Source organism: Engraulis encrasicolus, chromosome 5, assembly GCF_034702125.1.
Source record: "Engraulis encrasicolus isolate BLACKSEA-1 chromosome 5, IST_EnEncr_1.0, whole genome shotgun sequence".
Taxonomy (NCBI): domain Eukaryota; kingdom Metazoa; phylum Chordata; class Actinopteri; order Clupeiformes; family Engraulidae; genus Engraulis; species Engraulis encrasicolus.
Window position 1 is genome coordinate 54,436,006 of NC_085861.1, and position 5,734 is coordinate 54,441,739.

General features: G+C 42.2%; 1 long non-coding RNA gene across 2 annotated transcripts; it reads left to right on the top strand.

The window, feature by feature from the left end:
- Positions 1-1,131: 1,131 nt before the first annotated feature.
- Positions 1,132-2,626, top strand: LOC134448686 (uncharacterized). Of its 2 annotated transcripts, XR_010034829.1 has the most exons (4): positions 1,132-1,223; positions 1,429-1,522; positions 1,945-2,022; positions 2,127-2,626. It is a non-coding gene; the product is annotated as an uncharacterized LOC134448686 (long non-coding RNA). The 2 variants fall into 2 exon arrangements; XR_010034828.1 differs by having other exon boundaries at positions 1,945-2,626.
- The last annotated feature ends 3,108 nt before the right edge of the window (positions 2,627-5,734 follow it).

Here is a 5,734-nt window from a genome sequence, read left to right on the forward strand (position 1 = left end):
CCACTAGCCAGACTATCGAGCCCACCGAGCTAGTTATCTTTTTGATGTTCGTTTTTTGTTACGTACCCTAAACCTAACCCTTACCTTAACCCTAAACCTAACCCTAAATTGCTTGTATGTGGTAGTGTATGATAATACGAGAAATGTAATCGGGTGGGATAGAACGCCTGGGATTGATAGAATCACCTGGGACTACACGTCCGGGAGTGATCTTACATGGGAGTGACCATCTCCCAGCGCTTAAGATTGACAAAGGCTACCGTTAGCATGCTATTGCGTTAGCTCATCAACTAGTTGCTGGGCACTGCTCACTTTTCACGTCTGCCCGGCATTTTGCTGATGAACTAACGCTTGGACGTCTTGCCAATGTATTTTACAGCGGCAAAAATGCATCTAGGCGAAATTGGCAAGATTGGTGTGCCGTCTGGGTATGTTGGTTTTCAGTGCTGGGCAGTAGCGAAGCGACTAGTTTAATTACATTCCCTAGTAGCTTGGTCGTAGCGTCATTACTATGTATCGACTAACGTCCCTGTAGTTAGGAAAGAAATAGTTTGGAAATCAATGTGAAATACCCTGGCATTTGCAACAGTAGGCAACCTGTCCTTAAAACGTATGGGTCCTCAAAACAACACTTGTTGCACAAATAAGTGTTGCATAGAGCACGCCACCCCGAAATCAATGTGAAATACCCTGGCATTTGCAACAGTAGGCAGCATGTCCTTAAAACGTATGGGTCCTCAAAACGGCACTTGTTGCACAAATAAGTGTAGCTGGCCTCTTCAAGAAATTGAAATTATGCATGGTCACTTTTTCTTATTGTTTCACGTGGAGGTCTACTGACATTGTCTAAATAATGTAGGCTAGTTTATGTCCATTTATTATATTAGGACCCAAGGTTAATGGGTTATTCTGTTTACCATGTTTTCACAGGCTGCTGTCTCATAATATGGCGAAGACGAGTCACTTGAAGGCCTAACAGCTCTTATGAGGAGCAGTCTTGCCATAGAAGACTGAAAGAATGTAAGATTAACTTCTTTGTGACCAATATGACTTGCTCGTTGATACATTAGCTATGTCAATATGAGATGCATGGCGAAGTATTTAATTTATTTGTCTCTCTTCTAGGAGCTGTAGAAACAACAGGGTGCCTGCTGCAGTATGACGAGGACGCCCTGATCATAGAAGGTCCAGTGTCTTGGCAGGGTGAAATGGCACTGATATCGGTATGTGGTGATATCAGTTAAAATTAATGAATTAATTCTCATATCTGAATAATGTGAACACTGGATTTACCACACACTCACACACCCTAGGCCTAGATGATACAACCAAGGTTACTTTTACCACAGCTCTGGCACTGCATCAAATTTCTTTTCTTTTTTTATAGAACTGGACAGGTCATTTATTCGTTCCCCTTGTTTTTTGCAGTGTCCTGCAGGATGCTGTGTCCTGCAATCCTGTGTGCTGTGCTACAGACGCGTGTGGAGGTCAACCCGAAATGGGCACAGTAGAGTGAAAGAGGGTAAGCTTAACCTATAGCCTACGTCAGGGTTGGGGAACCTTTCTCATTCAAATGGCCACTTCAAATTCATCCGAGGGGCCATAAAAGTCCTCCAAGGGCCGTACTATGAACACAAACCAGGATTTTCCCTTTCACTTTAGGCCTATATTGAAGGCAGCCACATTTAAACAAACGCCAACTTCTTCAGGTTCCCTGAATATAACTTAATTGTATTGCTAATGTATTTTCTAAGATTCCTTTACAAAATATGTCATATTTCATGTGAAGATGGAATTGCATTAAAATTATATCGGGGGCCGGATAAAACAGCCTCAGGTTCCCCACCCCTGTCCTATATTGTCAATATGACTTGTGCTACTTTATAGATAAGTTGTCAATGCTGTGCATTGCTATGTTTTGATTTATTTTCTTACATCCTACAGATCCTGGCAGGGAGACGGTAGTGTCCTGCAGGATGGTGATGGGCAATCTTACAAGAGACCACAGAAAACTGATATAGTGTAAGATTATCCCTGTTGGGCTCAATATGTCTTGTTTATTGATATATTTGCTATGTCAATATGAGGTGCATGACGAAGTATTTATTTATTTGTTGTTTCTACAGCTCCCAGAAGTGAGACTGAGTGCCTGTTGCAGTATGACGAGGAAGCAGTGACCAGAGACCTTCAGTAGACCCTGCTGGCATGATTGGCGGCTGAAGAACATAATCAACAGCAATGTTTATAATATTGTACATACCTGTATAGTCTGCACAAAAATGCTGTACCTGTACTATTTTTCCTCTTACTTTCATATTTACCACGTATTTACTATGAATTGACAACTTTTACTCAAATCCATTTTTGTATGTGCCCTGACTAAAACTATCCTTAAACCTAACCTGTCAGAGGTGTAATAACAACCTGCTCTTAGCAATGTGGCAGCAGTCTACTTGGATGCAGCGGGGAACATAGAACCCTTTTTTTGAAAAAGCATTGTATGTTTCTGAGTTTTATGAATTGTGCCCTTCCCAAACCTAACCTGTCGTAGGGGCCTATGAAATCCGTTTTATTTTTCCTCATTCAGTTTTTTTCTGATTTATTTTTTGCCAAATTGGATTTTTTTTTACATTTTTGAACTTATTTTCCCCTTTCATCCCCCCCCCCAAAAAAATAAATAAAATAAAAATAAAATACAAAAATTCTTAGTTATTTAGTTCAAACTGGTGGGTGGACAGAGCCAACCACTCATGGTTGAATGGTAGGTAGAGAAAAGAAAAGTAAAATTACCTACTAGCTTTTTGTAATATCAGCCCTCAAAAATATTCCAGGTAATAAGGTAGCTGTATTGTACATGCGCATATATTCTATTAAATACACGTGACGCACGCACCCAGCTAGAAGGCGAATTCACTTCTGGTGCATTGAAGTTGTTGGACTCTGGCTGCATCAGGTTTTCTCGAATACTTGGCTATATTGCAACGTGCAGCTTAGAGACATTTTGGGTCACGTTATATGTAGGCATTAAATAAATAGCCTCGCAAAGTCCCTACCGTCTACCGTTTCACTCAAACACATGTTTTACAAGACGGCCGTTTTCTTCTTTTCAAAGTTGATGCTAACTTTTAGTCACTATGCACGGAGAGCCGCCCGTCTTTTCTGTGTCGCATCGCATTGTCTTAACAGACGGTCAGGACAACGCGTTTATGCCTGACCTCACCTGTTCTACTATGCAAAATTTGAGTGCTGTTGAGTATTAAGATTTCTTCAATGATCTGACGGCCAGTGTTAGGACGTGGGAGACAATCGGAAACGCCGCTTGGGAGAGAGATGCGTGTTTGTTTCTGAGTTGTACATTTGTGACCTGAGTAGGCTACTGTATACATCACTGCATATAGAGTATATTGTTTGCAGGGTATGTGTGTAGTTTTAAATTATGTATATTTATGAAATGCACGGTTCCTGTCTAAGTGTGTGTACATTGTTTGGTGTGATATTAAAAGCATTTAAAAAAAAATCATTTTCATTTCATTCATTTTCATTTTATCAATAAATTCACATCATGCATGCTGAAGCCCCATCACAGTGCAGTCTATAATGATGTGAATATAATGATGTGAATATACAAAGTAAAATCAACCTAGGTATATTAGTAATAATAATTTTTGCATAATTATACGGACCTACTGTATAGGCCTACGGTATGCATAAATTAATCCAACGTGACCAATAGAAGGTCGTAGCTGCCGACCCTGCTAACCAACAGCGCAGCTCTTTTACTTTGAGTCACGTGTCTTTTTCGTCCAATAAGAGCAAGGCTAGTCCGCGTTCCGGGCTGGCTGTCATTGCCTTTCATGTTAATCGTTGGGCCATTAACACCCTGCTGTGAGACCTCTCCACGGCTCTGATTCGCTTCCGGGCGAGTTACGTGTCACCAAAACTGTTAATTTTGAGTCTCTCAAGCGCTCAAAATCAGACGAAAGTTAGGCAAGTCCGTGGACGATTAGGGACGAGTTCATTGTCACAAATCCCCCTTTTCGTGCTGTGACCTTTCGGCACCAACTTGCGCTCACGACACGATTCGCCCCTCTCTCTGTCACACCGTCACCATCATCCATAGCCTACATAACATAGGCTACCAGTAGTGGGAAAACGACCATTACAAAGCGATAACTCAATTTCCCCAAAACAGTGTAAGCGCAGTGCGAACAAGTGAATAGTGCAAGTAAACGTGAATATAATGTTAGCTGGGGAACGGGGGGATACGAAGCGCAAGCAAGCCGACGGCTCTGAAGCATCCCATTTGATGTGCTAACTGGAGCCATTCACAAGCCTACACAACTTCTTGTTCAAGCCTTGATATTTTATCTCGAGATGATCGCCTAGGCTACCAACCACACACACAATCTCGGCAGAAAACGGCACTGAAAGCCAACTAGTCATGCCTTGAACCAGCACTTCATATCTGCAGTCCAGCGACGACTCTACCCCCGACCAGCAAACTAGCAAACTACTATGTTACAAACACACAGGCTAAGAACTGCTCATTGGGATCAATCTCGAGGAAGTCACAGTGAACTTGTGAAACACAATGGCTGAGAAGAAGGGAAATAGAAAACTAACACAAATGAGCCATATGACCTGAACCTGCGATTGTTATGGCAGCAGGCAGGCTAGATAGCTAGCGAGCTGCTAGCACATTAATAGACAGTGAACTAAGTTGTTAAGCGTGTCATTCACTTGTTTCTTGTCTTCATTTCTGAAAGTATTTCCATTTGGGGGCAGGAATAGTCCGACTGATGTGTTGAAAACAAGATCAGCCAGCTTATTTTATTTCTGGATTGAATTTTGAACACGGTCACTGTTTGTTTATCATTCTTCTGATGAGAAGCGCTAGCTGTCAGCTGTCAAACTCGGCTATTCTGATTGGTCGACAGAAATCACATTTTTCTTATTCTCCTTTAGCAGCTAAGCCATGATTGGCTGTTTATCTACATTTCGAGGACGTAACTGTGTGTGCCCAAGAAGAGAAAATAGATTTTAGATAGACAGGATTAGGCTATTATGAATTTCAAACGGACACTTTGACCTGTGAGATTTTTTTTCTCGGACATTCAATTTTTTTTCCGGCCAATGACCGGCAATTACCGGACAACGGAATGTCTGGTGTGTGTGTGTGTGTGTGCATGCATGTCTGCATAATGTATCTATGTGTGCAAGCTTGTGTGTGTCTGTATTTGTGCATGTGTGTGTGTGTGTGAGTTTGTGTGTGTGTCTGTGTGTGTGTGTGTGTGTGTGTGTGTGTGTGTGTGTGTGTGTCTGTACGTGTGCCAGTGTGTATGTGTAGTGTCCATGCATGCCTTCATACACTGCATACTATTTTTGTGTGCAAGCTTGTCTGTGTCTGTGTGTTTGTGTGCGTGTGTGTGTGTGTGTATTTGTGTGTGTGTGTGTGTGTGTGTGTGTGTGTGTGTGTGTGTGTGTGTGTGTGTGTGTGTGTGTGTGTGTGTGTGTGTGTGTGTGTGTGCGCGTGTGTGCCCATACGTGGGCGTACGTGTGTGTGTGTGTGTGAATGTCTGGAAGTGCGTGCGTGCGTGTGAGTGAGTGTGAGAGTCCTGCCTTAGATCATCTGTGTCATTTCCACAGGAGAGGGTCATGACTGCTGGAGAGAAGATCAACTCTGAAAAAGGAAAGGTGAGCAACTCGACCTTTGACCTTTTTCTACCTGATTCTC